Raw genomic sequence first — 12587 nt, forward strand, 5'->3', positions numbered from 1 at the left:
CACAAAAAAAAGAACAGAAAATGACTGGCTGACGACCTCAGCCGTACTGCCAGGACTCAGGGAGAGACAGTAAGAGGCTATGTAAATGAAAACAAGTTGGGGAGGGCAATCTGTAAAATTTTTAACCCCATCAGCATTGCCAGGGTGGACTGAGCTGCTCAGGCTGGTGAGACAAGTGTCGCCTTTGCCCATCACCATTCCATATGTGTTTCCCATGAAGTTGAGTGCTCTATCAAAGATGAGAACATTCTTGAATGCGGAGCACTGCTTTTCCCCACAAACAAGGACCATTGTTTGGTCAAGGATATAGGAGCAAACCATTTCTTGTTGGAAACTCCAAACATATAGCTAGATGTGGTGGTGCATGCCTTTAATCCCAGCACTGGGAGACTGAGGGAGATTACCACGAGTGTGAGGTCAGCCTGGGGCTACAGAGTGAGTTCCAGGTCAGCCTGGGATAGAGTGAAACTCTACCTTGGGGGTAAAAATGTTCACAAAATGTGAAAAAACAGATAATTAATACATGAATAATCATGAGAGTTAAACGCAATGTTATAATCACAAGCTACTTGAGTTGATCACTCAGCAACACTTCATGATTCTGACAACAGCAAGTACTGACCAGAATTCATGTCTTTTATTCTTTTTTCAAGGTAGGGTGTCACTCTAGCCCAGGCAGACCTGGAATTCACTATGTAGTCTCAGGGTGGCCTCAAACTCATGGCAATCCTACCTCTGCCTCCTCAGTGTTGGGATTAAAGGCGTGTACCACCACACCTGGCTTGTCTTATTCTTTATCTGTGAACAGAGAGAAAATAGGGGAAAGAACTTGAGTATAGATGTTCCAGAGCCTCTTGTCACTGCAAATGAACTCCAGATGCAAGAGCTACTTTGTGTATCTGGCTTTATGTGCAAACTGAAACCAGGCCATCAGGCTTTGCAACAAACACCTTGAATAAATGCATCATCACCCCAGTCTCTGTGCCCAATCTTTTAAATATCACTCAGCATAAATTGGGAGGATGACTTTAGAAAATAGGCAAATGTATTTCATAAACTACAACACTCACATGCTCTTCTAACCCAGTAACTCTACCACTAAATGTATCTGTGGGAAAATTACACAGGCATTCTAGGAAGAATAACACTGACACATCCTAGCATTGTGCACAGTAGTAACTATCTGAAAGAATACAGTGAACATTGACAAAAGGGGGTTTATCCACTGTAGGATATATATACAATAACATATCACATATGCACTCAAAATGAATAAATTCCATACAGTCATTTCTAGGACTGAAGAGAATGCTTAGTGATTAAGGTGCTTGCCTGTAAAGCCCAGGTTCAATTCCTCAGCACCCATGAAAGCCAGATGCACAAGGTGGCACATGCGTCTGGAGTTCATCTGAAGTGGTTGGAGGCCCTGGTGTGCCAATTCTCATTCTCTCTTCTCTCTCTCTCTGTTTGTAAATAAATAAATAAAATATTTTTAATTTTTTTATTTTAGAGAGAGAGAAAAAATTGGCAGGCCAGGGCCTCAGCCATTGAAATCCAACTCTGGATGATTGCACCACCTAGTGGGCACGTGCGACCTGGCACTTGCCTCACTTTTGTGCATCTGGCTTATGTGGGCTCTGGAGAGTCAAACATGGATCTTTATGCTTTGCAATCTTGCTAAGCCATCTTTCCAGCCTGAAAATATTTTTAAAAATGAATACATTGCAATGACGTACACCACCTGGAAATAATCTAGTGCAAGGTAGAATTATGTAAATGAGAGCATATGGAAACATTTCACACACATTTATATCCTTTTTAAAAGTTAATTATGCTGGGCATGATGGCACACACCTTTAATCACAGCACTTGGGAGGAAGAGGTAGGAAGATTCTGTGAGTTCAAGGCCACCCTGAGACTACATAGTGAATTCCAGGTCAGCAGGGACTAAGGTGAGACCCTACCTCAAAAAACACAAACAAAAACAAAACTAAAAGTTAATTACTATAGTAATTATGAGTGGGCTTTTTTGTTTTATTTATTTATTTATTTTGTGCTTTGATTCTTCAAGGTAGACTGACCTGAACTCAACCATGTAGTCTCAGGGTGTCCTTGAACTTACAATGATCCTTCTATCTCAGCCTCCTAAATTCTGGGATTTAAAGGTGTGTGCCACTCTGCCTGGCTCTTGTTTAATTTACTTTTTAAAAATGTGTATCTAGGTAGCATGTACACGGCATGTTTTTAAAAATATATTTAATTTAATTTATGCTAGGGCTTCCAGCCACTGTAAACGAACTCCAGATGCATGCACCCCTTGTACATCTGGCTTACATGGGTCCTGGGGAATCAAACCAGTGTCCTTTGGCTTTGTAGGCAAGCACCTTCTCTGTTAAGCCATTTTTCTTTCCCTTGTTTTATTTTTGAGACAAAAATCTCATGTATACCAGGCTAGTCTTAAACTCATTACACAACAAAGGATGACCTTAAACTTCTGATCTTCCTCCTCCTATCACTGGAGTGCTAGCACTATAGGCCTGAATCACAATACCTGGTTTATGAGGTGCTGGGTTTCAAACCCAGGACTCCAAGCATTGTACCAACTGAACTACATACAAACCCCTAAAAGTGAGCCGGTCTCATGGTAGAAGCCTGCAATGCCAGCTGATTGGGATGTAAGGCAGGAGGATCACAACTCCAAGACCTGTCTTGGTGTAACAGTTACCTTTCTCTTTGTTGAACAAAATACCTGCAAAGGCAACTGAAGGAGACAGAGTTTATTTCAGCTTGCAATTCAAGTTTACATTCCATCATGGCAGTGGAGGAGTGCTGGCATAGCAAAAAACAGAGCTGGTCATGCTGCATTTGCACTCAGAAAGTAGACAGCAATGGACTATGGAACTATGAAACAAAACTCCCACTCCAACCTCCCCCTGCCCCACCCACACACATCCATGAAAATAAAGGAACAAAACAAAATAATTTTTCACTAGCCAAATGATAGCTAGCTCATTAAACGGCTTTACTGAACTTGCACATGTAACCAATATCTAATTGGCAAAGTTTGGCGGCCATTTCCAGGCCTAAGGAAAAGGATGGAACTAGGAAGTCCAAGAAAGCCCAAAGCCAGGCCCTTAAGGAGACATCTAACAGCTTCAGAAACCCTCCACCAACCTGAAGAGGACAGGCTCTGGAACCAATCAGCATAAGTGTGGGATCAATATCCAAGGAGAAAGCACACACAGCAAAAACAAAACAAAACAAAAAACAGAACAAACAACAACAACAACAAAGAGTAAGGCTTGGAGACGACAGCGACCCCTGCCTGTGTGTTAAGACTCATGCAATCAAGAGGCAGGAAATAATCCACTGCCCCCTACTGGCAGGAGTAGGGGAGGACCTGGGGAATTGTGATCTCACCCTCTCAATTGGCTGCCAAGGACCCTGAAAAACACTCAGACAGAGTAGGAGAGTTTCTGGTCAACTGGGAAGTCACCTCAGGCACAGCTGGGCTAGGGACCTGGAGGGATACCACCAGATTTATATTATTGCAGGTAAAGGAACAAAATGGCCAGAATATCCTTAGCGTGGGCAGCTATGTGGTCTTCCACACTTCAGAACTGATACAAAATGTAATAATTTGAAGAGCTGCATGGCAAGAGAAGAGGCTAGCAAGGCCAAAATAATCACCCTCCCAACTTAGAGACATAATATCTACAAGCCATACAGCCAGAATGCACAAAGACCCTGCATCCAACAAAATGCATGCCATGTTCATTACAATACTGAAGTTATAGAATCGATCTATGTCACACCATCAGGTGAATAAATTAAAGGAAATGTGGTGTACATCTGCAATGGAGTATTATTCAGTTTCAAACAAGTAAGGTATTATGCCATTGTCAGGAAAAAGGATGGAGGTCCAAAAGTCATCATATTAAGGAAATTGAACTAATCACAGAATGTCACATATGGTATGTTTTCTCTCCAATGTAGAATCTATATCTTAAAAAGAAACAAGACAGAAGCTGGAGAGATAGCTCAGTGGCAAATGGTACTTACCTGCGAAGCCTGATAGTCTGGGTTCAATTCCACAGTACCCATGAAAATCAGATGCACAAAGTGGGACACGCATTTGGAGTTTGTGTGTAGCAGCAAGAGACCATGATGTGCCCATATTGACTCTCTTGTCTGCCTTTCTCTCTCTCCCTCTCAAATAAAGAAATAAATTAATTTCTTTTTAAAGATAGTAGATAGGGGACAATGGAGGGAAGGATCAGGAGGAGGGCAATAAGGGATGGTGAAGTAGGGATGAATTTGATGGAAAGGCATGGTCCAATCTAATGAAAAAGAAACAATGAACCACATTTGTTGAATGAATCCCACAATCCAACAATAAGAAGACATGGGTTTGGGGAGAGTCCTAACAGCAGCACTCACAGAGGGGATGGGGACTTCCAAACAGCACTTAGGAAAACAAGACACAGGAATCAAAATCTTAATTTGTTTTGTATTTTTGGGACAGACATCAGGAGGAACATAAAGTGAATCACTAGCCAGAGAAAATGACATGTTAATATTCCTATAGGCCAAGGACCAAAATAGCCAGAAATCTGTACAGTGGTTGGAAAAAGCCATGTTCCACACTTCAGAACTTGTCTCCCTAACCTGAGTATTAAGATTACAGGCCTGCACCCAAATCCCTGGCTCACAGCATTGATGTACAGGGAAACAGTTTCAGAATTGTACCAGCAGCTATGGCAGCAGTAAAAGCCTACATTCCCAGCATTCCTCCCAGGAATGAAGAACCATGAGTCCATCACCCCACCTTGACTTAAAGGAAAATAGAGTGATAGTCACAAATCAGACAAAGGGCAGTGTATGGCTATTAAAGGGACTAACAAGAGCCCATAAATGACCATTTGGCTTTGGATCTGCAATAGTCAAACTTCCACCTTCACAAAGTTCTAGCCAGCCATTCAGACTTGTAGAATCGTCAACATAGGTGGAGCTTTTATTTTTTTCTGGGACCTTGACCTTACAGTTAGTTCCCTCTGTTGGCCAACTTTAAAACATACTCTTAATAGACCACTAGCTTCTACCAATCCAGGAAGCAAAGAGTATGATCAGAAAGCATTTAAAACCTAAAACAGAGCTCACTTTAATTTTGTTGTTTTATACCTTCCTGTAGTACTCACCAATGTATTTAGTAAATGCCTAACTTATGTTCTTTGTTCTGTAACTAATAAAATTTCATGTACCCATTTCTAGTGGAGTATGTCTTGGGAGCAACCTGAATCAGTGTTCTATGGCAACAACATTCATATTTGGTTCAATAATAAACTATTACTCCCTTAAAAATAAAACACTGAAACTGTATCTCATTATATGTATATATTATGTATCGTAATATTTTCATATGTAGGGTTTAATTCATAATTTGAAAATAATTATTAAGGGAAAGTACACAAAAGAGAAAAGTATAATTTATGACAGTAATATATATAACATTTTATACATTTCTCTCCTATTTTCTCCATCTACACATAAATACCTTTTTTGTGTGTATATCTTTATAAAAGTGAGGTCATAATACACACTAATTAACATCTCCAATCACCTGCCTAACAGTGGTAATTCTGCATAAAGTACAATTATGTGACAGGATTATTCAGCAAATATTCTTCACAACTGTTTCTCTTTCAAAAGTTATAAAAACAAGTAAAATTTAAGGGCTGGAGAGATGGCTTAGCGGTTAAGCGCTTGCCTGTGAAGCCTAAGGACCCTGGTTCGAGGCTCAATTCCCCAGGACCCACGTTAGCCAGATGCACAAGGGGGTACACGTATCTGGAGTTCGTTTTCAGTGGCTGAAAGCCCTGGCACACCCATTCTCTCTCTCTCTATCTGTCCTTCTCTCTGTGTCTGTCACTCTCAAATAAATAAATAAATAATGAATAAAAAAATATTTAAAAAAAAATTTAAATGCATTTTAAAATCTAAGTGTGGTGGCACACCTGTAATCTCAATACCTGAGAGGCTGAGACCCAAGTATCAAGACTTAAAAGCCAGGCTAGACTATGTAGCATAACTCTGTCTAAAGAAATAAGATGAGAGAAAAGGGAACCAAGGAAGGAGGCAAAGTGGGGAGTGGAAGGAAGGAGAAGCAAATAGATATTTAGGTCTGGATATAGATATGAAAAAGGAAAAAAGAGAATGACTGATGAAGGGATGGGTGAAGGTGGCCATAGATATCCACTGTGAAAGTCTCAGCAATCATGGCAGAGGCACATTCACAGTGACTTATTTGAAAATTTAGACACAGGAGGAAGGAAAGGATGGCTGCATAGACAGACATAGAAATGAGAAAGGGTCTGGAAGGACTAATGATGACAGGCATTGAAGACCCAGCATAAAAGGACCAAAACCTAAGGTCCATTACAAATATCCTTCATATATCAAAAATAAATTCATAGGGGAAAGTGTGGGGGTGGGGAGGGAGGAAATTACCATGGGATTTTTTTTATAATCATGGAAAATGTTAATAAAAATTTAAAATTTTAATAAATAAATTAATTAATTAATTAATTAAAAAAATAAAATAAAATAACAAAAAATAAATAAATAAATAAATTCATGGGCTGGAGAGATGGCTTAGCAGTTAAGGCATTTGCCTGCAAAGCCAAAGGATCCTGGTTCGATTCTCCAGGACCCACATAAGCCAGAGGCACAAGGGGGCACATGCATCTGGAGTTCATTTACAATGGCTGAAGGCCCTGGAGTGCCCATTCTCTCCGTCTCCCTTTGTCTCTCTCTGCCCTTTCTCTGTATCTAATAAATAAATAAATAAAATATATTTTGAAAAGAAATCATAAAAATGCAGGGCTGGAGAGATTGCTCAGTGGTTAAGGCACTTACCTGCAAAGTCTAAAGACAAAAGTTCAATTCCCCAGTACCCATAAAAAGCCACATGAACAAGGTCACACATGTGTCTGGAGCCTGTGTGTAACAGCTGGAGGCCCTGGTGTAGCCATGCACTCTTCTCTCTCTCTTTTTATCTCTGCCAGGTATGGTGGTGCATGCCTTTAATCCTAGCATTCAGGAGAGAGACAGGAAGATCACTATGAATTTGAGTTTGAGGCCACAGTGAAACTACATAGTAAATTCTAGGTCAGTTCTCAGCTTGAGAAAGGCCTTACCTAAAAAAAAAGAAATAAAAAGGAGGAAAAGAAAATGCAAAAACAAGAAGACTCATGTTCATGTGAATTTCTGGAGGTATTTCTGAAAAGATATACAGAAAAAGTTATTATTATTTTTATTTTGCTATTAGGATGCTGTGAAATTCAAGTGTTTAACACACCTTTGTCTGCTTTAACACACTTCTGACCCTATAACAATGCTGCTCACCTCTCATCTCTAATGCAAATCACCACAGTGTTTTGCACATAATTTCTTGCACACTTATTAAGTTTCTACTGTAGCTACTCTGACTCTAATTATATAGTATACACATACACATATATGGTCTCTACACACTTACTACATACATACAGGATCCCCCTCATTCACAAAGCTACTTGCTTTGTTGGGGGACCCGCCACAACACATCTCCTATTCTCTGTCAAGTGGGCAATCTTAAAATTAATTGTACACATGCATGCAATCTATGCATCTTAGAACCACAACTGAAGATCTTGTTCTGTCACATGTTAATTGAAAACAAATATGAAAGACCAAATGGCACTAGCATGTATTATCAGCTAGCTGGGAATGTAAGGCAGGAGGATTGAGAGCAAGAGTTCAAGGGCAGCCTGTTGGATTTACAATGAAAATCATGACATGTTTTTCAGAATGAAAATAACATTTTCTTTTTTGTTGTTGTTGTTGTTTTCAAGGCAGGGTTTCATTCTAGTCAAGGCTGATGTGGAATTTACTATGTAGTTTCATAGTGGCCGTGAACTCACAGTGATCCTCCTACCTCTGCCTCCCATTAAAGGCATGCACCATGCCCAGCTCATTTACTCTTTTTATACTTGGACACAGAACTCCTTTCTCAAGCCACAAGATCAACCACAAGACCAAGACAAAACACAGTGACACTACTTTCTTATTTTGTATGTATGTTTGTGTGGGGGGGTGCATATGTGCCTGCAGGTGCATGTCCATTTCTGTGTTATCTGCATAGAGTTCAAAGGACAATCTCCAGTGTTATCTTCAGGGACGTGGAGGCTAAAATGTAAGACTGATGCAGTTTCTAAGGAAAACCTAAAGAACTGGAAGATGTAGGGACCTTTTACCAGATGCATAAACAGAAGCTTTGCTTTCAAACACTGTTGACTCTCTTGGTCTCAAGGATGGCTGATTCAGAAAGGGCAGGGGAGTCCCACAGAAGGTCATCCCTCCAAAATTGAATTTGGCTTATGATCATTTCCAGGAAATCTCTGGAGAAGTTGTGAGCTCCTGCCTTTAAGATACTACACCTTCCAGGGATAGTGGCGCATGCCTTTAATCCCAGCACTCGGCAGGCAGAGGTAGCTGGAGTGCGATGAGTTTGAGGCCACCCTGAGACTATACAGTGAATTCCAGGTCAGCCTGGGCTAGAATGAGACCCTACCTCAAACCCCCCACCCCCGCCTGCAAAAAAAAAAAAAAAAAAAAGATACTACACCTTTAGGTGCACAGCGTTCCATGTCCTCAGGCTTAGTTTATACAAAGATTAGCCTTTTGCCAATTAGCTTGAGTCCCATGTCTCGTTTGTTTTTCTTTTAAAAGTTCATCTGACAAACCTGACATGTCATTGCTGGTAAGCAAGTATCTTTTAGTTGATCCCTCTGACTATGAAAGAACAAATAAAGATAATCCAATGGACACCAAAATGGAAAGCCAAGTAAGTTTTAAAACCAGGACAATGGCAGCCGGAAAGATTGCTTAAGGTGCTTGTCTGTGAAGCCTAAGGACTCAGGTTCGATTCTCCAGGTCCCACATAAGCCAGATGCACATGGTAGCGCGCACACATCTGGAATTCATTTGCAGCAGCCAGAGGTCCTGGCACACCCGTTCACTCTCCTCTTTCTCTGTCTCTAATAAATAAATAAAAATAAATCTAAAAAAAAGAAAAAAAAAACACAGCTGGGCATGGTGGCACACACCTTTAATCCCAGCACTTGGGAGGCAAGGTAGGAGGATTGCCGAGAGTTCAAGGCCGCTCTGAGACTACACCATAAATTCCAGTTCAGCCTGGGCTACAGTGAGACCCTACCTCGAAAAACAAAAACAAACAAACAAACAAACAGGACAACGGATTAAGACGGGACAAATTGTTGTCAAAATCCTGGTATCATTATCTTTTTAATATTTTTTTGTAAGACCAGCATTGTTTGACTAATTTGGCCATGTAACTAATTAATATTTATAGTGATACAATTAAGGAGGGACCTTTGAAGATGTTTTTTAGTTTTGTCCCATGTATTGTTAGATTTATTTTAAAGATATGGGATCATACATATAGATTTATGTCTTCAATCACAACTTAAAGCAGTCTGGAGCTGAGTGGCTTGAATTTGGTCCCCAACGTACATTATAACTGATCTGATTAATTGTATTCTGGTTAGCAGTTTTTGGTCTCTCTCATGTGTATAGTAAGGGCACTAGTCATATTATGTACAGCCTCATTTACAAGTTGAGCCATTTGAAGAGATTAGGTGATTGCCGCTAGGTTCCCATTAAAAGGAGGTCAGCAATGAAAGCCCAACCGGCATTCCCTTTCACCCCTGGTAAATACATTACCATACAGGAGATGACTGCCACCATGTCTACAAGCATAGTAGTAGGACTTTAGGTTGTCCTGACATAGTTAAAACCACCTCCGTCTAATGGGAAAGTTTCTTCAGGTTCTGTCAGATCACAATAGGGCCTTCCTGGTCTGCAGCAGGAGCAGAGGGCTGGACAGAATTGATTTGGGTTGCTCTGAATTTGAGTAGCCATGAAAATGTCTTTTTCTTTTTCTTCTTCTTCTTACTTTGTTTTTTCAAGGTAGGGTTTTCTTGCTCTAGCCCAAGCTGAACTTAAATTCACTATGTAGTCTCAAGGTGGCCTTGAACTCACAGCCTCTGCCTCCCAAGTGCTGGAAATAAAGGCATGTACCACCATGGCCGGCAAGGACATCTTTTTGAACATTAAAAAATTTGAGTTATGAGCCGGGCGTGGTGGCGCACGCCTTTAATCCCAGCACTCGGGAGGCAGAGGTAGGAGGATCTCCGAGAGTTCGAGGCCACCCTGAGACTACATAGTGAATTCCAGGTCAGCCTGAGCCAGAGTGAGACCCTACCTTGAAAAACCAAAAAAAAAAAAAAAAAAAAAAAAAAAAATTTGAGTTATGATCGTAGCATGTAGTTTAGGCATGGGTAAATCAGGCCTTAGCTTTTATTCCCTCTTCTTTTTGTTTAAATAACATGGTTTTTATTTACCATGTATCCTTTTGATCTAAAACATGTCTTTAAATTGAAAATATACCTTACTTTTGTAATTTTATCTCTTTATATTGAATGGCCTCATTACTATTTTTATTATGATTATTATTATTGTTATAATTTTGAAATTAAAATGAAAACCCAAAAAGCTGTATTTTGTGGTTTATTAATTAACAAATTAATTTATTAAATATTTAAGTAATAATACATATTTAGAAAGTAACTTTAAAATTATTGTAGTAAAAATGAACTAGTACAAAGCCAAAACTTAGAGATGAATTATTTTAAATATATTGTAAGCCTGATTTTAGCAATTTAGTTTAGCAATGTACTTTCGAACATTTAGTGGGCACAAATTTAGTTACAAATAAAGACAAACTACATAAAACACAACACAGAGCATCACAACAAAAGGCTGTTGATAACATAATTGATATCTAATTTATATGAGCACTCACTTATGACAGTTACAACATTAGTATAGATAATTATACAGACGTCCTTAGCCACAAAGACCATTTTAAAGGCCAAATAAATTCTATAGTTTTTAAATTTGTCATATATCAGTTTTAAAATTAAATAATTATCTTAATTATTATTTTTATAGCACTCAGTAATCTTAAGGACAGGGCATCAGCTATAAGAAGTTAGAAATGTGGAAACTGACATTGAGTGATGGCAAATGGGAGGAAACAAAAATGATGCACCTTGAAAAATGCTTTTTAAATCTTATTCTTTTGTCTAGTTGGTTTATAACTTCTCTAGTAGAAAAATAACTCAATATGGCTTGACAAAAATATACAGATTAAATATAAGTTTTTGTCTTTTCCCAGTCCTCATTTACAAACTTGTTGAAACAAGATAGGGTTTAACTCGATTCCAGGTTGACCTGGAACTCATTTTGGCCTTCCTCAAATTCATAGACATCTTTTCACTTTTGTCTCTCAAGTGTAGGCATTAAAGCCTCATAAGTCTGGATATTTTTTGATCTTTACTCTTAAATCTATACCTTAAAATGATATGACTTAATAGAAATAAAACAGAAAATTGAGGCCTTAAAACTGTTTTGAAGGAGGAGGACACAGATAAACAGGCAATAATTAATAGCTTATACCTTAATGTTAATCTGTAAGTTAAAATTGATCTAAAAATATAAGACATTAGTTTAAGACTTAACAACAAAGCCATCTGTGGTAGTTTGAATAGATGGTCTCCAATATATTCAAAATTTTATTACAGTTCATAATTCAGATCTGCAGCCACCTGGCTAGAGGAGGTGGAACTTAGGATCTAGCCCTAAGATGTGGTGGTAAATTTGCAATTCCAGCCTAAAGATATCTGAAGTGCCTGGAGTTCAAGAAGTGTGCTGTGTGGTGTGAGTTCTGTTTTTTGTTTTGTTTGGTTTTGTTTTTTGTTTTTTTGGCTTGGGAATTCTCACAGTCTGCTTGGACCTGCGAAAGCAGGCCAGTTTCTTCTGCCATTATGGAACTTCCCCTGGATCTGTAAACTTCAATAAATCCTTTCCTTCCATAACTGTGCCTGGTGTGAAAGTTCATCTCAGTGACCTCAAACTGTCTATTACACCATCCTTTTAAAAATATTTTATTTAGGGCTGGAGGAATAGCTTAACAGTTAAGGCATCTGCCTGCAAAGCCAAAGGTTCAATTCCCCAGGACCCACGTCAGCCAGATGTACATGGGGGTGCATGCATCTGGAGTTTGTTTGCAGTGGCTGAAGGCCTTGGTGCACCCATTCATTCTCTCTCTCTCCCCGTCTTTCTCTGTCAAATAAATAAATTAATTAAATAGTATTAATTTTTTTAAAATCTTTTATTTATTTACTTACTTATTTATTTGACAGAGCAAGAGAAAGAGTGAGAGAAACAGGCAGCTAGAGAGAGAGAGAATGCCCTCTAGCCAAATGAACTCCACATACATGTATACCACCTTCTACATCTGGCTTATGTGGGTACTGGGGCATCAAATCTAGAACCTTAGGCTTCACAGGCAAGTGCCTTAACCACTAAGCTATCTCTCCAGCCACAGAGCTATCCTTCTTACATATCATTAGGTCTACCCACAGTCTTGAATGTCACTGTTTTCTGGAATTTTATCTTTTGTA

Source organism: Jaculus jaculus, chromosome 12 (genome assembly GCF_020740685.1).
Source record: "Jaculus jaculus isolate mJacJac1 chromosome 12, mJacJac1.mat.Y.cur, whole genome shotgun sequence".
In the NCBI taxonomy this organism is placed as follows: Eukaryota; Metazoa; Chordata; class Mammalia; order Rodentia; family Dipodidae; genus Jaculus; species Jaculus jaculus.